General features: G+C 32.4%; 1 protein-coding gene across 1 annotated transcript in view; it reads left to right on the top strand.

Annotated features, from left to right (window-relative positions):
• The first annotated feature begins 3,646 nt into the window (after positions 1-3,646).
• The window catches only part of LOC120632631 (gonadotropin-releasing hormone receptor), a 40,681-nt gene continuing 17,006 nt past the window's right edge, over positions 3,647-27,321 (top strand). Inside the window, exon 1 of the mRNA XM_039902576.1 lies at positions 3,647-3,847. The gene's annotated coding sequence lies outside the window, so the exon portion shown is untranslated. The remainder of the gene's footprint in view (positions 3,848-27,321) is intronic.

The raw sequence follows: 27,321 nt of genomic DNA, 5'->3' as shown, positions 1-27,321 counted from the left end.
CATGAATGCGTTATTGTCTTTAGCCCATTTGGAACTTTCGTAGCTTTAATGTTAATGTCATCTTACAATAATCGAAAAAAATATATGTATGCCCCCCTATGGTTTTGATAGGCCAATTTGAATAACGAATTCTTAATTTCATTTATCTACCATACTTGAATATAAGCGTGTTAATTTTGATGAGCGAGGTATTTATCATTAATATATACCTCACCTATTACTGTTAATGAATACTTTGTACCGGGTTGGACTAAGGACATTGGCAAATTTCTCTGAGCCACAGGCACGCTCGGCCTTCCGACACACTCGTACCAATAGTACATGTCCGTAAACCCGTTACGTGCATTGGAGAGTCTAAGCTCAGTCCTATGAGACCAGAACAATTAATATGCCTATTCAATTCATCAATCTATTCGTTAAACGTCAACAGATAATGTTTAATTAACATAGCGGACTACTAACTAAATTGCAGAGAATTAAAATGTTAACGAAAGCTGTCCTTCATATATCACATTAATCCACTTAACTTATAAAGCTTAACATTAATGGGTGGCAAAGCGATACTTTAAATTATGAGTGACATTCTGACGTTGCGAAGTTAAGACCTCTGGAACAAAAATCTAACTACCGACGAAAAGCGTTTTAAATTTCTAAATAAACGTTTTTATTCCCTTGAATTTGTTTGTATGGACATATTACAGGCTAACTACAGAGCATAGATCTTTCACATAACGAAAAAGTTACAAGCTGAAGTCAACCAAGCTGACATATTGCTTATTGGTAGATTTTACACGCCTTCGAAAAAACAAAATTCAAAATTCATTTATTTCAAGTAAGCTTTCAATAGTTTATAAGCACTTTTGAAACGTCAAGTTAGTCTGTTTGTATTGACTCTACAGAAAGGCAGAATCTACTGAGAAACTCAGCAGATTGCTCTTTTCTAACATCATTTTATAGTTTAACAATCTTTAGAAATATTCTGTTTCGTGAGAGATGAGAGCGGAGTGGCCTGCTTTCAAGCAACCTTGTCATTAAGGAATTCCTCAATCGTGTAGTAACCACGTTTGGTTAAATGTGTTTTAACATATTGTTGTTTTAATAGATCTAATATTACCTTCGGCATCATTGAACAAAAGCATACACCTATCCTCACAAAGGATTTCTGTACTTTTTCAGACGATATGCAGATATCACTAATTCATGTCCGTTTCTAGTAAGTCGGTTGTTTATATCGACTTTTTGTTTATAATTACTTATGTTTTGTTTAATAAAGATTATGTTATTATAAATATAGTGCGAGCCTACTCTAAGTACACCTATTTCTTTGAATTTTGCCCAAAGGGATTCGCATGATCTAAGTAAGGGTATATATCGATCGCACAGCTCTTTTCTGTAGTATAAATATAGTTTATAAAATAAAAATACAATTCGAAAACATTATAGAGAACTCTCAGGTTTCCGTCACCGTTAAAGTAAGTAGTATTAGGCTATAACCGCTAACTACTACACTTATTATTAAGTGTTAAAGAAGGGACGGAGAAGATTCACTCAGAAGTTAAGTGCGACCTTTTTATTTTTCTTAAATCCCACCCAATCGACGTCAGCCTATTTGTGCCAGTAACCACTACATCTAATCGGAGGCACTTTGATATCCGATTGTCGAGACTTGGTTCACGATTTCTTCCAATTTTCAAGTGCTCCTTTGGCGCTCTAAAAAGTGAGAAGAACTAACTTGCCACTTTAACGGGCTAGTCCTGAGGCCCTTGACTTAACAACAAATTCCAAAGCATAGGTCTTTTCTTAGCACGCTAAGCGTCTACTATTCTTGGATTAGCCTCGATATTCAAATATAATCATTTTGAGTAGCTAAAATCTATTAATTATTTTGAAACTACAAGTCTGTTTGCTCGTTTTGCACTTTTCCACTGGTTCGGATGGCAGATTCCACCAGGAAGAAGCCAGCAAGAGAATTAGCAGTTACTCTTTTACAACATCAAAAATTTATTTTGGACTATCTCGTGAGAGATCAAAGCGATGCCGGATTCTTAAAATTGTATTTAAGATATTAATTCATTGTATGATAAGCTCACAGTGATAATTTTGTTTTAAAAATAACTTAAGTTTGGTAGGTCAATTACAACAGAAATATTACAAAAGCTTGTATGCAATGTCACTGTTTAAGTCCCGATACCATAGCCCGCGACTGGAAGGACGCACTAATCGAAGACTTTTGTTTTTGACACATTGTGCGATATGCGATGAAATATGCGGCGGAGTTTGTATAAGATTAGGTATAGCAGTTTAATTTATCTATAGCCTTTACTTTATACTTAACGTACAGGAACGCTGCACCTCTGAGCAGTATATCTATGCCAGTGTAGATGCCAGTGTAATAACTAGGTAAGGTTCTCTATTAATTAACTCCCATGACTCCCCTTTTGTCTGACGGAATTCTTCCCAGAAGACATTAGGATTGAATTTAATTAGGACTGTGTTATAAATTTCCATGATCTAAAATATAAGGCTATAAACTAAAAAATACTGAAGGAATAGAAATCTCATTAAAACTCTTATTAGGATATTTTTTTTTCATTTTAGATATAAAACCTTTTCATAAATTTAATAACAGCGTTTGTATAAATAATAAGGCATAATATTCCTAGTATAAACACATTTTTCTTATATCTCTTAATAATAATTGTTCGAGAAGGGGCTTTCCCTTTTATTTATCTATAGGTATATAGATTTCTCTTCGGTTTGTAATAAATTCTATTGTTACTGTTTGTACCTGGCTGATTTTAATACCATTAGATGTTGACATTGAACAAATAAGAATCTGTTTTAGGAAGTTTTCAGCGAACGGAATGGTATTTTCGTTTGCTGGTAGTTTTCGTCTTTGAAGTCAACATAAAATAGTTATACTTTTGATGCGTACATAAATATTTTTTTTAGATGGCTGCAAATTTATAACTGTATTTAAAACTTAACCAGAGTTAAAACACGCTACGAAGAAGCCGCTCTTAAACTTAGCGGGGTGTACTTTTTCCTATCTCACACAGTCGCAATTAAAACTATTTAAAGAGCAATTATAACTCTTACTTAAACTCTCTTATTTATACTCTCCTTTATAATTACTCTATTGCAGATATTTTGTTATCAATACTTGCGCACAGTTTTTACACAAACAGTATATTCATCACTGTCCGATAGTACATAAAGATTTTCAAAAAAAGATCCTAGTGATGGTGAGTCTGAACTTATATCCGAATCTTCTACGATCTCATTCATCGTAATCCTCATCACTTCAACCGATTGACGTCCATTGCTGGATATAGGTATTTTGTAGGGATCAGCATCTTGCCTCGCGGCGGTGGTTTCGAAGACGTTTTAGATTTTTATTTCGTTTTATTTTGGTACATAGGTTATTTTTTTTTTTAATAAATATATAAGGTAGGTATCGATTAAAGTCTATACGCTATTTATTCTAAAAAGTAACTACCTACGTCGTTAAATAAACACTGTAATAATTTGACTACAACACCTACGAGCTGAAGTGCTAAAATTTAAACTGCGAGAATTCATGTTAATTCAGTGTTCTACGATTGAGTAAAACATTTGGCAGTTGATTTCGAATGCCCGCACCGAAGCGTTGTGCCTGCGAAGGACTTCCTTGAATTCATTTCACGAAATCATTTCGAAGCTTCAATAGTTTTGCTAGTATTAATGTTAAATTACTTTTATATTCTAAGTGGTGTTTAATAGCAATTATTGTTTTTTTTTGTGGAATCGTGTTGATAGTTTTTTTTTTTATAAAAATAACCTTACATTGGAAAAACATACAATTATTGTGAGTACCTAGCACTGACTTTTATCTTGACTTGACTGTTTATCTATCATATTTATAAAAGTAAATTATTATTTTCAATGACCTACAATATTTCTATAAAACTTAATAATAAAGTGATCTTATAATTATTTAGTGCAAGCCTTAAGCAGATTGGCGCATCTACTTAATTAGTATTATTAGATAGGTATTGAACAATTAATTCATAATATTATACATAATCAAATATCAAAATAAAACATTATATCAGATTAAATTTACAAATATAATGTTTACTAATTCTTTATATTAAGATACCTACCTAATCGATATTATAAATTTAGATTCATTCAAAATTCTATATTTTTAAAATTAAAATATTTATTGTCATTTTATTGTTTTTTTGTACTGGAATATAAGTACAAAGAAACAATAAAATCTATAATTTTTTGTCTATCATAGTCTCAAATTCAATGACGTGTCTGAATAATACGCGTATTTAACAAACAATGTGTCCTCCTTCAACGTGCATCAATATCATAAAATGCAGGGGTCGGATGTCCGTCCGCTCGCAGGGCATTCCTGCTATCTTACTAACTTGCTATCCTTTGTTATTCTGAGAATATTCTAAACAGAATAAAGAGAGACGAACTGACAACGCTAGTAGGCTTTTACGAAAAACAACACGAAAAAAACTACCCATAGACAGTAAGATCTAATTTCCCCTCATTGGGATATTCTACACACGTGGTAGACTAACGCTATGCTTATTGGCCATTACAGTATTATCTGGCTAACTGTATACTCTTTGTGATTTTGTTATAGTAACTTATATTGAACAAAAGCAGATGTACAGACAATGCTAAGTAGGTTTTGTTCGTAAAACATCACGAAAAAATACCTATACAGTGAGATGTTATCATGTTATTTTATCACGAAATTTGAATGTTTAGGGTGTGGATATATCCTACATACGTAAGTAGCAATATGCTACGTTTTCGGACATTCCATTATCATTTTGCTAATTTTCTTTTTCTAAACAATTTGAGGGCACATTGCACATATCTGTTTGGTGTGGAGTATAAAGATTGAAGAAATTATCACTCTATACAGATTCACCTGCTTTTCGAGGATTATAGCAAATTAAGCTTAATTTTCAAAATATATCGTGGAATTTCTCAGAGTACAGCCTACTAGAGTATATTCCTACTTCTTATGATTTTCTGACGTTTTCTGATGTTTACCAACGAACCGCGAGGCACCGTAAGGATCTGCATTCCTACGTGGTCAATATAACGTGGACGCGTACGAAGCGCTTCGCATCTTCGTTTCTAATCCGCACCGCTAGGATCTGGAATGCACTTCCAGCTTTCATTTTCCCCAGTCCCTTCAAATCTTTTGACGGCCGACTGGCACAGTGGGCAGCGAACCTGCTTTCTGAGTCCAAGGCCGTGGGTTCGATTCCCACAACTGGAAAATGTTTGTGTGATGAGCATTAAGTGTTTTTCAGTGTCTGGGTGTTTATATGTATTTTCTAAGTATTTATGTATATATAATTCATAAAAATATTCATCAGCCATCTTAGTACCCATAACACAAGCTACGCTTACTTTGGGGCTAGGTGGCGATGTGTGTATTGTCGTAGTATATTTATTTATTTATTTATTTAATCAAGAGTGAATAGGCATCTAGGTAAGCGCGCTCCACCTTAGGCTGAATAATCGCTTACCATCAGGTGTGATTGCAGTCAAGCGATCGTCTATAAACATAGAAAAAAAAACATATCCTATTGTAGTATTCTTTTATAGGATTTGTTCAGAAAATAACTTACCCATAGACAGTGATATATAATAATTACCTCATTGGGAACTATGTACCCCCACACAAACATTCGTAACTTTACGCCACGCTTATTTGCTTTCTAGTCTTTCGGTCCAACTGCTTGTACTTTGTAAATTGTAATAGTGAAACGGCAATCTCTTCCTACCTTCGAACTGAAAAGTAGAAAAAAGTACAAATATATGGGGCGATTACTTCTAGTGTAGAGCAAGTACGAAAACAATAGTAAGAAGACAATAGCTTTCTTTTTGTACTAAGTATTTCTAAAACTAGTAGAAAACTCAATATCCCTCAACATCCTTCCTCAAGATTGTGCGTTACAAAAGGTAATAAAATCTCATTGCCTTTGTTATGAGTTATATTTCGAGAGGAATTCTTGACTATAATTATATTAATCCTTGTAAGGTAATAATTACAAATGATGGATATTTTGCTCAGTAACGGAAACTTTTGCATCCAAAATATGTGATGTATAACCGGTAATTGAATTACGAATGTCGTTTATTCGAATTATATCGAGTTTGCGTAAAAGTGAGATCCACTTGTAGGGAAGTAAGTAGCTCGTATCATATAAAAGTAAAGTTCTACTTTAAGTGTTTGTATAGAATTGATTAATCATACTAAAAAGAAAGAGGTACTTTGGCGTTTTATAGCTTCCTAGCGAGAACGGCACATTAAACCTGATTGTCCTGTAACTTCGGATATATGAGTCTAGAAGCCAGATAAAGTCATTCGCGCCTTTTATAAATCTATGAACTTCCGAGAAAACTTTTCGGTTTTAAAATTCCCAATAGTAAAGTAAAATAATGAACTTTTTTGCCCTAAAAGTCAAATTTGGAACATTAACCAATGAACTCAAACACCATTAAAATTATTACTTGTAAAGAATTTTGCATAATTTGTAATTATATTGAAAATAGTTTTATATTGTATATAAAACTACTTTCAATATAAAAAATATCCTATGTCTATTTTTACAAAATTGCAAACTGATTAGTATCTACAAAGCTATTATAACAAACAAACTTTTATGTTATTGCAAAATAACAATATTATAATTATCATACTAAGACTCCAGACTATATTATAACCGATTTTTTAAAAGCGAATACATTTTTCTAATAGAAACTTTTTCTTCTCTTCTATATAATATACCAAGATTGAGCGCGTCGCATTATCCACCTGCGTCTGTATATATCCAATAGGATTTCCAGAGATTAGATCGTTTAAACAAAAAAATAAACTCTTTATTTTTATCAACTCATTACCGGATGAATAAGCCGTTGGCCGATTGTAGATCGAAAGACTTTACACGCGTTTAAAATTATGGAGGACTTAGATTTTGAGATTAGTAATAGTATTAATAAATGAGCTAATACGACAGGGACGCACGAGACATGGAGAAATGGAGAGATAGAACGCTGTTATTTCGCTTTGAAAAATCTCATGTAATATTATAAACTTGAGCTATGTATTTATGACTGATATTGTGTATCTATAACGTATAAATTATAGTACTGATTCTGAATCTACTGTAGATATGCGTAGGCGGTCACGGATTTTTTTTTAATTTCATGCCAAATCAAAATTTCATCGCGAAGTAGCGGGCAGCAGCTATAATACAAGAGCAATACGGCATTTTCCAGTTGCAGGACATTTCTTTATCTAATCTTGGTTGGTGGAATAAGGTAAATAACTCCAAAGTAAAGGTAACGTTTCATCATCATCAACGGCGTATAAATATCTCACTGCGGTGCACAGTGTTTCTCTGATAAGAGAGGGGCTTAGAGCTTAAGATCCTTAAGAAGCATCATTGCGGGTTGGCAGACCTTAATATTTAGTAGCCTAGGCATACTAGTGATAATTCTTATACTAGTGAAAAACTTCAATATTTATAATTATCATAATAATACTCATAAATATTGTTTTCTCTTTATTAGTACACCACACGATGAATTATACAAGGAAAAAAGAAACATAAAAATAGAAGCATAATACAAAAGGCGGCCTTATCGCTACTATATTATTACTATAATATTTACCTCTATTCTATTTTATATTTTATTTAATAGCTTTACATACAAACACTTACACTAACTATACAACCGTTTTCTTTAAATTTTAACTATTCTATTTAAGTTTAATGTTTCTTAAAATTAAACACAGCGTATGAAAATGTATAATAAGTTACAGTTATATAATAAATATATAATACACTATATAATAAAAAAAAACTATATCTTATCTCTGAACTTACACAAAGAGTCAGAATAAATATCAATTACAGTGCTTATGTGGTTACATAATCTTGGAACAGGGGAATTGGCACCAAGAACGGTTCTACGCAACGGTCGCAGAGTGGAGTTATAGGTTTAACCAACTCAATCGTTTTACTAAATAGGCCATTTTTGCATGTAAGAAAGGGAATCAATAGTGGCTTAATTTTCACGGTAGAGTTAATCTTACCTCTAATGAAATGAATTTCAGCTAAGCTATATACGGGTTACCTACATTACAGACGATCGCAGAAGTTCGCTCTCAGAGAAGTTCCCGCATGTCACATTATCAGTAGTGTATTAAGATGTCACGTTACCTCAATTTCATTTCAAAACAGTAGGCTAAGACCTCCATTAAAGTTTGGAAAAAACGGGTATTTGGAGGTCCCGCACTTTCCGATACAAAGTTTACAAATATACTGATAACATGGCTTTACCAATTTATTACATTTTATAATTTTATATTTTTTTTTTTGTTTAATGTTTAGACGGATAGTATGGAGCTGGGATTTATTTAAAAAAACTTTAGTTCAAATATTTTAACTCCAGCACCTCGTAATACTATTCTTACATAAGTTTATCGTTAGTTATAATAAGAACAATGTCTCACAATGTTACTATTCATTACTATTGTTCAAGTTGGGGAGGGACCTTTCCATAGCAACAAACAATAACAAATTCTCTTTGCGCGAAGGTAAACCAAGAGCAATATTAGCCCTTATTATGTTACTTGGCATAATGCCTATTTGGATACTTTTCAAAGTACAACCGTAATACTGAAAGTATTTTTTTAAAGGTTGGTAAGTCTCTCCTGCAAGGCTAGCATAGGCAGGAGACAATTATATCCCCGGCGAAAGGATAAAAATATATCTTCTCCCAAAGCTTTATCAACTTTCAGAGCACTGGCGTACTAGTGGAAATAATATATATATAATATACTAGCTGTTGCCCGCGACTTCGTCTGCGTTCGTTTTTGTTTTTCGAAAGACATGTGCCTCATAAATGTGGCAGCACTTTATGTATTTAGGATAGCTTAGCCTTAAATAACGGGTTAGCTGCCGTCCGCTGAGGAGTTCTGTCCTCTATCTCCAGTCACATTCATCAGATCTACACGAAATTTGGACAAAATTAAACAGATACTATATCCTCTAACGTACAAAAGTAATTATTTAAATCGGTTATCATTTGACGGCTTTATGGTGTAAAATCGTCAATCACTTTCGTTCCGTCTCCCAAAATAACTGAGCTTAATTTCGGGATAAAAAGCATCCTATATTACTTCTAATACCTTCAGGAATATGTGTACAAAGTTTCGTGATGATCGGTTTAGTAGTTTTTGCGTGAAAACGTAACAATCAAACTTATATTCACATTTATAATATTAGTAGGGATAGGGATGTCTAATAATAAACGGGGGTAAACTTCTTCTATTCCATCTTGCCGTGTTTTATCAGGTGGACACGTTATTTATATTCCTTGCTAGAAGATATGATCGGGGGATATAATTTTTTATTTCCTGCCCGTGCTAGCCCTGCAGGTGGAAGAAAATTACTTCATTTCTAATAAGTTAAAACTTTATTATCAAAGTGATACAATTACCGGTAATGCATTAGTGTGGCAAGTCAAATGTGCATTTAACTAGCTGTTGCCAGCGACTTCGTACGCGTTTGTTTTTGTTTTTAATACACCCTGCAGGAACTGAAGTTTTAGAGAGATGTGTTATCACTAACAAGGAATAGTATCTAACTGTTAAATTGAGAGAGAAGATACAAACATAAGTATTCTTTAAAATCAATTCAATAATTTTTTAGATTTAGCTTTACAGCTATTTTTAAATGGCTAAGTGTATTATTGTACAAAAGTTGCGTGTATTTTATAAAAATAACTTTTTCAAATGAGTTAAGCTCTAAAAACTACTTTGGGTTACATTTTTGCAATTTTCTTAAGGATCTCCAGTAAATTATATCTTACTTTTTGATAACTTAGTTTTATTGTTTTTAAAAAATTAATAAAATCGTCCCACTACTTTCGGTGCCTACAACCAAACATTCAAACAAACAGAAAATCTTTCCTCTTTGAAATATTATTCAAATATTATTATAATACTTGTAAAAATTCTATTAGTTATATAAATTTATTTACAGTACCTCGAATGACTCGTGGAAAGGCAGCCTTAGATTCAGGGTTAAATTATATTGAAGCGACGGAAATAACTTATTAAACGTAGCGCTTCGGCCTTTCAAGACAGTTTTCATTATTCGAAAGATGGAAGACGGATTAATCGTAATCCTTAAATTTACAGCGCATTTTTAGGTTAGCAATAAAGAATGGGTCCTTATCCAAATTGAGTTCTTACCACACAATTATGGAATTATATATTTAATCGCAGAAGCCATTTGTACTACGGCTGAGACATTTACAAAAGTTGTAATTAAAAAAACCATACATAATCCGACTGATATTATATTATTTTTTCATCATGGACGGATTGAATAGCGTTAGCGAATCTTTTGTAGAATTCTTTATCCAAAAATTGTATAACGCGTTCATCCAGCGACTCCCTGAGACTTATTTTAATTAACCGTTGCTATTCCAAATGCTTTCAGAAACCATTTTAGTACTATTCTGTATATCGCTCGAGTGTCGAAGAAAGGGTATGAGCCTAGTATGGAAAAAAATGCCTGAATAACACAATTAGTTTCTATTTCAATAAGAAGCGTTGCTCGTTTATTTTCATTATGCTGGTCGTTCACTTCGAGCTAGATGTTAAACCTTTTACATAAATCACAGTGACTAACGCTTACAAACTTTTACTTTTAGAATAAGCTTTTACTTATGTAAACTTAAGTGTACTGAACAAGAAAACTTAAAATGAATAGGGTAAAACTATTTTTTTTTATTGAGTGTGTAGAATAATATTTGTAGAATTGATATATAATAGTTTGAATTATTGATATATAATAATTCAATTGATATTTAATTAATGATGAATAATCATAACTAGTTTTTAAAGGTGATATTTGCGCATCACCGTATAACGCGTGTTTAAAAGTAGGTACCTATAATATTTTTTTCCGCAACGCCTCGAGTTATTAGTGGCAATTGTAGCCAATCAAATAAATACTTCCTTGGCTTAGTGTACATGGGAACGTTTGTGAGTATGTCCAAAATCTACCATTTTGAATAAATTAAGTAGGTAGGTTATATACGAAATATTTTCGTTCTGAAATTTTCGAAAACATAGAATCCTTTTTCGTGTTTATGGGTTTATTTAATGAAGGGTTCGTATTACTGCCACGTTTAATTTTAGAAGCATTATGCTGATTTCTGAGATTGTTTGTTCAAAAAGCTAAACTGACTACGCCCTTTTGTTGAATATAGGATCTTTGTTACTAAATCAGCTGGAAAGATAACCATCAACTGTGTTTTAAGCCTAGTAAATCCAGATTTTCCGTAATTAAGTTGGTCTCAGTTTTGTACTTATATTTAATGAATTCATTGAATAGTATATAAGAAATAATAATTAATGTATATTTGACTAACAGCATATTATGTTCATTTTGGTATAAATAGGGGTCGCTGTGATACGTAATTAAGTCTATCACGAAAAAGAATAATAAAACTAATAAATCCTTCTTTTGGTATCCACAATTTAATTTACTAAATAACATTTTAATAAAGTAGCAGCGATAAAGTTAAAATTCTATTTCATCTTAATCAGATATTTGAATTCCTCTTATTTCTGAGATACGGTTTTATACTATGAAGAATTTTACTACTCAAAGTTTTAACTGTATATTTTACTCAGCGAAATGCTATTAGCTCTTGAGAATTATACACCAGGTGACATAAAAGGGGAGCTCATCTAATGATTTAAAAATAAGAACAGCCGTGACGTAGCATGATTATATTATGTATTACTTTTGCGGGTATTGTGACCTTCGCACCGTATCGACTTAACACCGATTCGGCTGAAATTAAAACATTTTAATGTGAACTTTACGGTACGAGAGATGAAGCAAACTTTTCAATATTTTTATGCCAGTGCACAGACTAGTGAGCTAAGAGCGTTGTTAGGAGCTGAAAACTTCGAACAACACCTGACATGAAGCATACATTGCTTTAATTTAAGATCATTTAGTTTCGAGTTGATATGTTGTCAAAAGGACATTATTTTACTAAAAGAGTTTTGTTATTTAAAGTAGCATCTGCTGAGTGCCGTAACAGTTTCCTTTTCATAGATTATTTTGACTTTTAAACCGGCGACAGAGTAGCTACAAGTAGACAGACTTGACGTTACAATAGGTCTTATAAATTAGTCCTTATTGCAATAATTGTAATTTTGAATTTGAATAAATATGCCTGCATCCCAGCATTTGGACCTATTCAAAGCTGGACTGTGAACTTAAGAAGTTAATAGATTTCACTTATTGGATTTAAGCTCATAACAATATCGAGCCTTTACCGCCGAATTAACATAACCGACAAATAAAAAAATATCCAAAAAAAGCTTGAATACGTAAAATATACCTCGATATGAACAATTTTGGTTTAACGGTTACGCGGCTTCGGAGGTAAAGACTCAATATTTTCATAGAACCGTATTGAAAAGCTCCTATAAAGCAAATTCAGAAAATAGACCATAATCAAACATTGGACCAATTAGCGATATATTTTAATGAACACTAACTACAAGTGCAAAATTTCGCCCACTTGCTGGCGTATATTCTCAAAAAGGACAAATCAGCTATAAATTTCCAACAATTGAAAAAAAGTAAAGTTAGCATGTTATTATAATAAGATACCTGGCGTAAAGTTTCAAAGAAATCTTAATATCAATTATTTATAGACTTAACCCTGATCAAAAATATTATACTCTCGACAGGTGTAAACCTAGCTGTAGTATATTAGTAGTATACTAGTTAAAACTAATACGCATGATACAATTAATAATCAGTTCATCTGTAAATAAAAAAAAACATTAGGATTAGATAAAAATATATGTAGGTACCTGTTTACCTAGTGCGTAAAAACATTAATGGAAACTAGTAATAACAAGGTTAGCATTGATAGGTCCATAAAAATAATTGAAATCCAAAGCAATTAAGTATAGTTTAAAACCTTTATTATCTATCAATCATAACCTTGTGAACCTTATTATCATCGATAATAAGGTTTCTCACTCAATCAAGTCAATTTATTATAGAATATAGGTAATATATTTTATTTGCCAAACCTGTGAATAAACAATAAAGAATATAGTAAAGGTCATATTAATGAAAATTAAAGAAACAAGCTATAAAGTTAAAAATAAAAAGATATATATGAATAAATTAAAATAAAACTCAATAATTTTAAATTACTTATAATCATTCCATAAATAATTTGATGCAGATAATTAAAAATTGAGATTTCTTAATGTAACTTCTCAGTAAATTACTACCAACTACAAGTTAGGACGAACACGGGTTTATTTGAGTGATTAAACAATAATATTACGAATAGTGAGCTTTCCAAATTACCCTGAACATTGGGCAACTGTACAATTCCAGGAAATGGTTTCCTCAAATTTTAGACTGGAATAACAAAGTTTCAAATTCAAATATAACATACAGGCAGAAGGTTGACATCGACTCGTACAAATATAAGGCTTATATAGAGGATGTTATTGTACCTAAATATAATTGCCATCCTATTGCACCTATACTTTAACGGCTTTCAAGATATATCGATGTTTACCGAGTTTTATGTATTCTACTTCGCTTACCTCTTTCGGAGCAGTCTCAAAATATGAATATTCTCAACTTCGTCGATTTTATTAAAGATTTAAAAAAACTACACAACTCATATACGCACATAAACATTTTTTGTTATTACACTTATACCGAATAGCGAATCGATATCACACTTCAGCTTTAGGGTGAATTTGACGTACGGAAAGCTTATTAATGTCATCTTATATGAACTGTGACGTACTTTTAAGTTTGTAAACAATGATTTAATGTTCTTAATCTTTAACTATTTATACAATACGTTAATTGTAATAGCAGTATTGATATTGATAGTAGGTGAAAGAAAACATCGTGAAGAAACCTGCATGCCTGAGAGTTATCTATAATGTTCTCAAAGGTCATTATAGATAACTCTCAGGCATGAAGTAGGTTCGCAATGTGGAGTCCACCAATCAGCTCGGAACCAGCGTGGTGGACTATGGCCTTAAATTCTTCTCATTGTGGTAGGAGACCCGTGTCCTGTAGTTGGCCGGTAATGAGTTGATATAATATGATGATGACGAATTGAAATAAAAATACCGAACTACAGAAGTATGAGAAATAGTTTTTTACAGTACATTTATTGAAAAATAACTGACTACTTAGAAAACTTAAAATATGCTATTTTAAATACAGCACATCTAAGAGTTTGAAAATTTCATTGCAATGATTTCAATCTATAGTAAACTTATCAACGCTGTTGTTCAATTAAATTTTTACTTCAGGTGACTTGACTTCACTTTACGTTAGAGTTTGATACATATCCCTGATTGAAGCTCCTTTTGAAAAATAAATTTTATTATCTCTGTTACTTTCATCACCAAGACATAATTTTGTATTGGAGTTAAATATAAAATAAATGATATGTATCTGTGCTTTTAATAAAATCGTAACGGGTCGAAGTCGGCAGAACTGTAGTCTGTTAGTTTAGTTGTAACCAAATTTCGTGCTTATAAAATTATATAATTAGAGAGACAGGACATAACTCAGGAAACCCCCCTCCCCCCTCACACAGAGCAAGAACAGATATATTAATAGCCCACACCTTAGTCCTTTTTTTAATATATTGAAAGTAGTTGCATCGCTATCTTTTATATGTATATTATCTTGGTTTGTATATTAGCAGTACGCTATGCCCTTTAATTGGGGACGAATCCGCAAATAAAGGACACATAGCGTACACACAGCAGTATCAAATACTATAAAAGGTTTATTTGTCCGAGACAATAGTTGGATTTTTATTATGGCGTAAAGAATACTTCTTATTAAAAAATATGTAGTGGCAACCTTATTTTGAAAGTACCTCTAGGTAGGTAGAATAATTTTATAAAACACTGGACGTCAGTCTGCTTTAGTGAGCTGTACAAATCGGTTTACGGTTTCGTGAAAACATAAAAATTTTAGAAACAATTAAATTATGCTTTTATATAAATCACTAGGTACGTAAACAAAAAAAATTCTAAGCGCAAAGAACTCTATCGCCTTTTATGAACCCCAGGTATTTAAGTAAATTTCATGACGAGTAGATAAGACGCCATAGCTTAAAAACAAACAGACATACTTTCTTTTATAATATTAGTATTGAGATGTAAAGAATATAATTCAGCTATACTAAATTTGCCCTGCGGTTTCACCCACATAAACTACAGGACACTAACGTAAATATTTTTACAATTTACAGTAGTACCTACAACTTCTTTCGATATATTTGACAGGTTATATTTGGCAGGTTAGGACTTCGGCTTTACTTTCAAGGGGCTGAGTTCAAACGCCTTCAACATGCCACGCTGTGCCTGTAGGTGTTAATTCCTCAGCAGTATGATATAATATACTTTACGGCCAATTCTCATACTTAAAAACTACATTAATTTTATGCAGGTGACGTCACAGGCTTATTTTTATATTATAACAAGTTATAGTTATTGACGGCCGATTGGCGCAGTTTGCAGCGATCCTGCTTTCTGAGTTCAAGGCCGTGACACTGAAAAACATTCATGCTCAAGACACGAACATTTTCCAGTGTCTGGGTGTTTATATGTATATTCTAAGTATTTATGTATATTATTTATAAAAATATTCAACAGTTATCTTAGTACCCATAACACAAGCTACGCTTACTTTGGGGCTAGATGGCGATGTGTGTATTGTCGTAATATATTTATTTATTATTATTATTTATTATAGTATAGTACCTATGCAAACACATACAAATTTTAAGTTTGGCGCTAAAAACTGTAGGTATATAAATATATGGTTGGCATCAAAGGTTATGTCATATCCTAAACAGAATAATTTAATTAATTTTATAAAATTCTTGTCATACCAATTTCTCTATCAGCTTTTCTTCATAGAGTGATATCCACCCATATCTCTTACTCTGTACCTTATTTGATCGAGGTTTTAATATTTTTCAGTCGGATATTTCACAGTCGCAAACATATAAATGTGAGGTTTTGTGTATACAATAGTATAACTATAATGTATTATAAGAGGGAAATAATCCTTTATGTGGTTATATAATGCTTTTATGAAATTAATAGTGGTTACTCGTACATAAGCTTCCAACCCCCTTAAAGGTACGACGTAGTGTGATTAGTATAGTTAATAATTAGTTTACATATATATAGATAGTTAAACAAGTATAGTAATCAATTATAAGAATTTAGTGGAATTTACAAAGTTTCTTGTAATAAACAATCATGAATATATTTTAAAACGATTTATAAAACTATCAAGTTTTCCGGGTTATTCTTAGTTCAAGTGTTTCAAAAGTACTTATTCATATAAGTACAAAGTACTTTTAATAAAGAATATTGGTATAAATATTATTCCAGAGCACAAATTCCTATGAATTGCTCTTATGATACAGCAGATTATAACAACAGTCATTGTACGTGCTTATTTAAATGTTACTACAGCATTAATGTATTGTTTATTGTAATTGCGATTTCCCGTCTCTCATGTATTATTCGTACTATCGTTAAGGTTACCTGGCAGAGATCACTTTTAGTGATAAGGTCGCCTTTTGCTTTTATTTTTTTTGAAGTATGTTTTAATAAATAAAATAAATGTTGAATTTTAAAAGAATGAATTACTATTACCGTTTTGTAAAGAGACAATAATAATTAATCCTCTTGCATCACGAGTCTTTTGATTATCAGTATTACCTGATTGGATCTGAAGGCTAGACCCTTCGGCAATTTTATTCGTTTGAACAAGCACTGTAGAAAGAGACAATTTTAATTAGTTTCACCTTAATTTTTATTAACGTGTTGATATAAAATGTATGATTATTGTTAGTGGATTCTCGGCAATTATATGGAATTATTTACTTTACTTATTTAGTGGCCCAATTTGAACGAATTAATAATTAATTAATTAATTATATTCTAATTAACGTTAGTTAACGTAAGTATTCGACAAATAACAGAAAGTCAACTGTGTAATATTTTTAATATTAATAATGTAGGTAATGTGGGTAGGTTGTCCTTCAAAAAGTATTGGTTTAGGTATTTAGTCCACCAATCCGCACTGGGCCAACGTGGTGGACTGCGGCCTTCTCATTGTGGGAGGAAACCAGTGCCACGTAGTGGGCCAGCAATGCGTTGACATGCTGATGATATGTAGATTTTTGCACTTACGGTGAGGTGTAATCGGGTAAAACAAAGGAGGCCGGAAAAATTAATGAAAACTTTCGAGCATTTGCAGTTATTTGAACCTTTTTTATTTAACGCATGCTTTTAATAAATTGTCTCGGATGGTTTCACTTCTAAACCATTAAAGTTCTTTTGAATTCATTTATTGCTGTTAAAATAAGAAAGTGAAAGAATTTTATTCCACTATACCCAGTGAGCCAATTTAACTGCCATTACGCAATTTAACATATTTTCAACCTTTTACTTTAAAAATAATAAGCGGTGATAGCCCAGTTGGTTCCTTTTTGGGGGGGACTGAGTTCGATTCCCGGACCCCATTCGCACCTATAACTATATTGAGTTATGTGCGCTTTAATTTAAGCAATTAAAATATATATTTAGATTCTTATAGTTAAATCAATTAAAGTATCTATATCTATTACTAATAGCGCTAAAACGTTTGTTTATTTGTTTAGACGTGCTAATATTTAGAACTATTACTTAAAATTTTATTTCGTTATATAAGCTCAATTGTTTAAAGGATAGCATAACTATCAAATCATCACGCACAGAATGAGAAACATACAGAAACCGTGTGCACGATTAACATAAAAAACCACTCCACTTTAGTAGTGTTTCTCGAACGAACTCGAAGAATTAGCGAAATTCCAAGATAAGATTTTTTTCCGTAGCGACAGAGTTTTCATAAATATTATATTCATAATTTATTTTACTAGTATCAACTGAAAACATAGATGGTTTAATATTATTAAATTACTTACCTTAACCTTACTTAGGATTTACATATATTTTTCTAAGCCCCATTTCGATAGATTTCTTTAATAAACCTAACTTTAGTGACCTGTATTATAATATCTCTTACTGCCAGTAAAATTCCCATTTGAATATATAGTGAAAGAACATTTTTATTTCCTTTTTTTACAAAATAAAAGTGGCTTGTGGTGCCAAAGTACTAAATATCTAGGATTTTTAAGCACATGAAGCAGAGCCAAGAATTCAAATAAATCTTTCGGAACAAAACCATTATAAATCGTGTTGCATTAAAGCGGACCATTACGCGATGGTGGTATATCAACAAATCTAGACTTTTCTGTAAGGTCTGGTTAGATAACATGTCGACGGGATGTGAGACAGTCGTACTTGTGTTTGTATCTACTTTAGTAACTAGATTTATGGTGACTCTTGGATCTGATATGGAGCAGTGATTACTAACTGAAGTGGTTCATTGGTCATGTATTTATTGTTCTACCATATATATAAAGTGTTAGTTGGTAGTTGTACATATTATTTATCTCATGAAATTTGGCATTTTTATTTATCTTTTGTTTGAGCAAAAAAAAATGAATGAATGTATGTTTCATAATTGGTTTCTGTTGCATAAGTGATAAATATGGTTGTGCCAAGCTTTGTGGTATTACCACAAAGCTTGGCACAACGTGCACAAATGCATATCTACATAAACATATTATTTCTACGTTTTGCCTTCAGGATTTTATTCGAGAAGGTTTAGGAAAGATTTTATGAGGCTGTTCGATGCATCCGCGCGACGGACCATCTTACATATTAAAAAATTTCATCGGATGGCTACATTTATCTCTTTAATTCTGGACTTCTAAAATGTTCCTTCCAAAATTTTCAGTCGTTATAGAGACCGAAAGTCATTCAATCAGTCTTCTCCTAATCTAATATCGTTTCACAGTGAATACTAAACTAGTTTAGTCTAGTTTTTACTGTTAAATAAATAAATATAAATATTTAATTTATTATTAATATATTATATCTAAGATTTAATAAATTAATATAAATTAATTTTAAATGATTTTTTTCTTAAATTAAAATTAATTAAAATAATATTTCTTATTTAAAATGAACTGTATTCGGATTATAATGAAATTATTTTTAATATAAATATTATAAAAAAAAAATAAGAGAATAAAAATTTTTTAATTTATATTATAGGAAATTTCTAGCTGAAAATTAGATAATAGTTTTTTTTAAGTGGCCCTCTAGTGGGCCAGTAATGGGTTGATATGATGATGATAATGATCAAAACAGAGCAGTTGAACCTGACTTTGATGTTAGTCTGAGCTCTATATCCTTCTCCTATAAAAGAGAAGGCTGATCATGGTAAACTGTACAACAGATCCTATTAATGTCCCATTGCTGGTCACAGGCTTCCTCTCATAAGAGAGGGGTTTAGAGTATAGACCCACCAAACTACTCCAACGCTGAGTGGTGGGTTTTAAATTTTAGTTGAACATGCCACCCACTAAATAAAAAATGCAAATGTGTATCACAGCTTCAAGTAAATTAAAACTTATTACTATGCTTTAGAAGTAGCTATCAAATTTAAAAAGTGAATCCTCTGTAGAGGTAATAATAATAATAATTTCTACTACCAATATTAGGGAATAATCTTCAATCAGGCAAGGGCTAACCGTCCGTACTTATAAACTTTACTTATAAAATTTATACGTACCTACTTTCATCGACAACATTTTCGAAGTATATTATAAATACCTACAATAGAATCGGCTCCAATAAAGGTATATAACTATTTCATCCGTACTAGTCCCATTGTTATCATCAGAGCCATCCTACTATACGCGTCAATAATTTTCTCTCTATTTATAAAAGCTTTTCGGTGGGAGTGAGACAGAAAATATTAAAACCTCCGCCGCTAGACCGCAGAGTCTCCTTTCACATAATTATCTTTAACGTACATTAAATTTGCCCTTTAAAAATTCAGTCTTTTTGATTTCATTAACTGCGAATTGTTTTTCTGAGGGAAATATTAAGTATTTAAGGTCTACTATGCAAATTTTATAATGTGGACAGAAGACTTATAAAATCTGTAATATAAGGCAAGTTATAAATTAATATAAATGTTGTCATAGTACTATATTTTAGTGCTTAAGTTCCACAAACTGTATTCTTACGATTAATAAGTATTCAGAATGTTTTTGTCTTTTATTAACATAATATTTGTACCCTTAAAACAAGCTACAAATCTTAATAGCGTCATTAAAATGTTTACTTTTTCCTTTACGACCGGAAAAGCCACCGGTGAATACGACCAGTATTAATTTACTGCTAGAGGTTGCCCACAGCGTCCGAGTGTATTTTCTATAAGTAAATTTTTATCACTATCATAAACTCTCTCGAGGGTTGTTTCACAAAAAAAATATAAAGAAGAATGTTAAACAAAACTTCAACTGAATATTAACACGACCAAAAAGTAAATTCTGATTTAGCTACTTCAGAGGTTACACTTAATTTGACACTTTATGCTGAGAGTTATAGTTATATTCGTTATTTAATAAAAGCTGAAAGTTCTCTGTGCATGTCTTCTATACAGGTAAGAACGACCAGGGACTAAAGAGTTTGGGTTGTGCTCAGTTGAGTTGGGTAAGTGTGCTGCTTTGTGGGCGCTCGCATCTACAGCTGACTTTCAATATGTCTGACACGGTGTTAGAAACAATAAAACTGTCCGGCTATTCAGTTAACATTTTTTTATAGGTCCCCAAGTATATTATATACAATTTAGCTTTTATACGAAACAAGATTAAAATATTTTTTTAAAGTTTAATCGTGTCTGGCAGGGAGTAGCAACTGTCATAAGTGTCCGGTAATGGATGACGAGATTACTAGAGTTCTCCCTAATAAAATATAAAAAAATTGAGCTCTATACTTTGACAAATTTTAGGTACTATTTTATACACCTTTACCTGTTACATGCCCAAATAACCACAACCCACACTCTATAGTCGCTGGTTGTTCTTACCTGTATAGGGAACACGCACAGAAGATCTCTCAGCTTTTATTAAATAACGAAAGTCTGGCCGTCGCTTATCTATTAATTTTTGTGATTGTAAAACAGGATATTCTGCCAAATAAAATCCGTGCAATACAATGATCACCTTGTAAGTCTTTTAAATTTTTATTACTGATATTCTACCCAATTTATATTTATTTCCAAAACTATTTGTTTTCTTATTTTGTAACATGTTTGTAGAGAATTAAATGTTGAATAAATTAAGAATACTTTCTATACTAGTGCGTCTAGCTTATAAAATAGCGAGTAAAATTTACTTGCTGGTATTTTTGAAATAGGAATGCAATGTCGGGGCGATATTTTTGATCTTGAGGAATCGCTATTCCTAGTATTTTCTGTCATTTACTGTCTAACTCAGAATCAGTAATACTTAATATGTTTTGATTTTCCGTTGTTTCATTTTGAAATTTGTGTGAATAAATTGAATTAAATCAGGTACTTAATGACGAAATAATATACTTATTTATTTAAATTCATATAGTATGTGGCGGAACAGTAATCAACTTGAGCAGACGAACAGTACAATTAACAATAGGGTTATGTTTAATTTAACAGAAATTGTAATATGTGAACGAAGTTGCGGAAAACCTCTAGATAAACATGAATAAAAAAAATATTGCATATCTGCTGAAATATATCCAGAAAATAATAAATCCTGAAATTTGAAACTTCAAAGTATTACATCTTGCGGTGAGCTTGCAAAAAGAAAAATACATTTTATTTTATCCAACTTTTCATTATATTATATAAAACTCGGCTTTTTATATCAAGACGCGTTTCCTAGTAAAACACCTACGGATTAAGCTTTAGATTTTGTGTAGATATACCTCTTTTGTATTCATGATGTGGGAGATTGGAGATAGTATTGTCTTAGTAGATTAGGATTTTAAAATCAATTACTTCAATTAGACGTGGGCACTTTTGAAACAACATATTATTTTGTTATTATAGTGACTGTACAACGATGACCTAGTTGTTATTTTTTTTATGGCACTACAATTGTCAAGTGGCTGTCATTTCAAAGGCTAACCTTGATTACAATCTCACCTGGTGGTAAGTAATGATGCAGTCTAAGATTGTAGTGGGCTAACCTAATAGGTTAGGTTATATTAAACACGTATTTGTCCATAGGGTGGTTACTTGCCAAGGCCGAATACTCTCGCCAGATGAGACAGAGAAAATTCAGAAATTATAAAATCCCAAATTGTCCCTGCCAGGAAGTGGACTCGGGATCTCCAACTTAAAACCACAGCGCTCACCGTTGCGCCAAGGTCGTCAAAAAATTCTTCTTGACTCGAATAAGCTCGTGGTACAAAGCGGTGCCAGATAATACACTATTGCCGGTTTTTACTAACGACGAACAAGAGAATGCCTAACTAAGTAACAACTTATCCAAGGAGTTTCCTAGGCATACATCAACCGTTCACCAATAGTTATCACCAAACTTTTTTTCTATAGACATCGCCAAAATAATTAGGCATTCGATTAAGGTGATGAAACGAGACTGTTTGTAGTACGTACTTTATTTTTTATAAAATAAAATGTGTTTATGTTAAATGTAATTATTCACAACACAACAAACAATTATTCATTGTAAAGTCAAATTCCCGAGGATGCTCCGGTTTCGGGGTAAAACGTGCGTACAGGGGTACATTGCCGAAGATCTGTTTGGAGTGGAGTATTGAAGAATTTATAAATTACACCATACAGATTCTCCTGCTTTTTGCGGAGTACAGCAAATTAAGCTTAATTTTCATAATATATCATGGATTTCCGCAAAGTAACGCCTGCTTCTATCCAATGTTTATGTTAAAATAAGTAAATTAAATAAAGACGAACACAAAACCTCACATATTTGGATCGGTCTATAATTATTAATATCTTGAGCTAGTCCACAACAGCCATACATAAAAACATTCTCCCTTCCGCCGCTTAACTAAAGCGGTAATCTAAACATCGGCGGTTGCTTGTTTTGTAAACAAACTTGACGTGTCTTATATTGCACACAAGATCAACATGATGATTTACAGTTACCCGACAACTTTTCTATCAATATTCAATATTTCGTGTAACATGTTTGTTTCGATAACACTTTTCCTAACCGTAGCGCCAACAGTTATTAACTAAGTTTACTGACGCCCTGAATTAATAATCAACCTAATCCAAAATCCTTAGATGAAAGTATCAATTAGGAGCTATCGTTTTCCTTCTTGCAGTAAATATCGAGAGGATGGGTCTGGGATAATATAGTAGAGGATCGGTCTCCTCCTACAAGGAGAAGGGGTTAGTGCCCGAGTCCACCACGCTGACCCAGTATGGATTGGTGGACTCCTCACACCTTTGAGAACATTATGGAGGACTCTCAGGCATGCTCACTATGTTTTCCGTTAAAGCAAGTGATATTTTAATTGCTTAAAATGCACATAACTTAAAAAAGTTATGTGCATTTTAAGCAAGAGGTGCGTGCTGGGATTCGAACTCGGCTCCCCGAAAGTGAAGCCGAAGTCCTACCCACTCAGCTATCACCGTTTCCATAGTAGTTCCCCGTAGTAGGAGTAGTAGATATATTACCCAATCTGGGTTGGTTGTCACTACCATAATTAAGCAATATTTTTATTTAAGACCATAACTCTCGATGCCGCCGTTCTGGCTGAACGCTTAAGGACGACTTTATTCGGGACACTTCGTTGATTTCTACGGTTTGATGCACATACTGGCATAATCACTGTGCAACATTGAACACTATGCTTCCATGTAGATAAGGATAGAATGAAATCTGCTATCTGAAGATTTTGGCCTGGACTAATCGTAAATGTGCTGATTAGGTTAGATCACTAATTATGACGTTTACACGCGTCACCTGAACTTGGGCACCGGCAGAAAATTAGTGCATTATATTTGATAGGGCACGTAGCATGATGTGAGCTGGAACCTTTGGTTGGGCTGTGTCACATATATCAAATATTCACTTTTCCTAGCGGTTTCACTACCGTTAGCTTAGGTCATAACGTGATGCAATATTAGGCACACGGCTTCCTAAAACTCTTATATGTCTCGTAATTGAATTTTATCACTATCTTCTAAACTGTGCTACTAAAATTTTTTTTTATAGTAAGTACTGACGGATCAAGCAGGTGTTTAAGGAAAACCCAGACTAAAACTTGCAAAGCTTCGCAAAGCATGCAAGGGACACGGCTGCAAAGTACGGCTGCGGCTAGTATGGGTAGGAGACTATTATCTCCTTTGGGAAAGGATAAAAAATTATCTTCTCCCATAGCTTTATCAACTCGCAGTACCTACTGGCGCACAAGTGGAAATAATTTCCAAATAATATATGTGTAATATACGGGCATAAACTTCTCCTATACCATGTTCCCGTGCTATCGCAGATGAACGCGTTAATTATTTCCCTTATTAGTTATAAGGGAATATAACTTTTGTCTCTTGCCTGTACTAGCCATACTGCGAAATAATTATAATTATGCCTCTGGCAAATTAATACCTCTGACAAAGTAATTAACAAGTCAGAGTCAGACTATTTCTCAAATATTTTTTTTGAAGAAATATTTTAATTAATAAACAAGATCAAGGGCACGATGTAGGTATAACTATTTTATCTGCGTTACACTATCTACAATACATATTTTGAACGTTGCCAATTCTATTAAATATAACGAAGTTATCTTGGCTTTTAACAAATCTAGTGATATATAGATAATAAATAACAAACCAGACAAATGCGAGTTGGAATCGCCCGCCGACGATTCCGTACAAATTCATAGGTTAATTTAATAAATGATAAAATTTGTTACGTATAGATTAATGACCGCGCATTTCGTTGGATATGCTGTAAAATTGATTATGTTTTCCAAATTAGGACTTTATTTTTTACTATTTAATAACAAACGTCTAATTTCCTGTACTTGTAGTATTAGTCGATATTAATAAAATACCTAATTTCATAGTTTATGCCAAATAAATTATAAATTTTATACCCTATAAATTATAACGCGTAACTGAGATTAAAGTATCTTAACGCAATGACGGAATAAAAGAAAAGAGACACGGAACAGACACAAGAGGTGAAATAGGAAAAATAAGTTGTGCTATGGGTTTAAACTGTATTATCATTTATTTCGCAAGATTAAAATAAGAAAAAAATATATTTTATATATATTTAATAATAAAAATATAAATTTAATACAATGAAAGATGGGCATACCTTATTAAAAAATTGCTATATCCCGATATTTATAAATAAATAGAATTAATATTATATCATGCAGTTCAATATGTCGCACTACTTTTATTTTGATATATTATTACCTTCAATCTTCGTGCCTTCTTCGTGAGAGAAGAGACCTGTACCCAGCAATATGACGTTAATAGACTGAGGATGATGATAATGCGCCATTGGAAAAGCCTTCACAATTTGTGTTGTTTTAAATTCTAAAATTAAAAATTATTTTAATTATGATGGTATTAATTAAAATCCAACTATCCAATTTAAAAATAGCAAAACTATTAAATATTTGATATAGTTATGTTCTTATGTCTCGATAAGTTACTAAATATTGTTACTATACTTAGACAAATATATACAAAAAACACAAAAACTCATATATAAACCACATAACGTGATAAGCTCATATACGGAACAGCTTGTACCTACTACAGAATTAGGAATATACAGAAATCGTGTACGAGACTTATATTGAAGCATCAAAAACCACTCCACTTTAGAATGGTTTCTCGAACGGTTTGGCACTTCATACCATTTAGCAGTTGTTATATTACCTCTAATGTTCTAAACGTTCACCATAAAATGGGTAAATGGGAAAAATTTGTAAGGTAGCTAGCAACATTCCGCGGATGTAAAGTGAGACGTGCCCGGGGAATTTTACTGTTTTTGGCCACACTATACACTGCATATAATAATGACTGAATTAAGATTCTGTATGATCTTAATTCAATGGTACTGTGTGTGGTACTGTGGAAATGTGTTTTGATACTGTTTAATTTGCAAAATACTCTACCAACAATAAGTTTTCTCGCATACCTACATTGCGAGCATGATGACTGTTGTTTCGTTTGATTTTAGTATTTAAGTACCTAATCTATTATTTAAGTAGAATGTGCCGTACCCCAAAAAGTCGCCAGGGGTGCCAGGAATCTATAAAATACGTTATATTTTGTTTAAATACATAAATATATTAACGTTCTACTTACGAGTATTTTATGTTCGGAAAGCCGATCAACTGCAAACTTCCATTAGTCAGCAAAGTCCCTTTAAGTCAGCATGCGTACTAATAGGATTTGGATTCACATAGCTTCAGTGTGAATTGGAAACACGATGTTTAAATACTATGTTGAGAGTTCGAGTATATGTAGTTAGGATATCGATGATGGAACTTAGCCAGTTAGTTTTGTTAGATCATTTAACATATTATGCTTTCAACAATCTTACAAGGATTACATAGTTACGCAAATACTCTTCAAAATCTTCCAAAGTCTGTTTTAAAATAAACACGGTGTAATTTTTCTAGAGTTACAATGGTAAGCCACTGTCTTTATGTCTTTTATAAAAATGTGTACAAAAATACAGAATAAAGAACATACAGAAACCGTGTACACGATTCATATTGAAGTATCAAAAACCACTCCACTTTAGTAGTGTATTTCGAACAGGTGGTAAGTCACTTCATTACATTTAGCAGTTGACAGTAATTATTTTACCTCTAATGCTCTAAATGTTAAAATGCTCTCAGCGTTTACCATAAAATGAGGAAAAACGGAAAAGTTTGTGCTACCAACATCCTGCGGTCGTGAAGTTAAACGTGCGCGGGGCGTTCGATCATAAAGAATCCTCACTCGGTGCGAATCAGAAGCGAGGATGCCAAACGCTTCGTACACGTCTATATATACGGAGGGGTGCAGATCCTTTCGGTGCCTCGCGGTTCTTTGGTAAAAAGGTGAGAGCAGAACTAGATCAAGCAGTTCCCGAGAACACTCTCCAAAATGTTTCTTATAGAATACAGAAAGGCAGGCAAACTTGCGAGGCTGCTTCAAACTCTCAATTGCATATGACAAAGCTATATATTTTTTCTGGTTTATTTGCTAG

The sequence above is a fragment of the Pararge aegeria genome, chromosome 20 (assembly GCF_905163445.1).
Source record: "Pararge aegeria chromosome 20, ilParAegt1.1, whole genome shotgun sequence".
NCBI lineage: Eukaryota > Metazoa > Arthropoda > Insecta > Lepidoptera > Nymphalidae > Pararge > Pararge aegeria.
The sequence above is the reverse complement of the archived record's forward strand: the minus strand, read 5'-3'. Positions and strand labels throughout refer to the sequence as shown.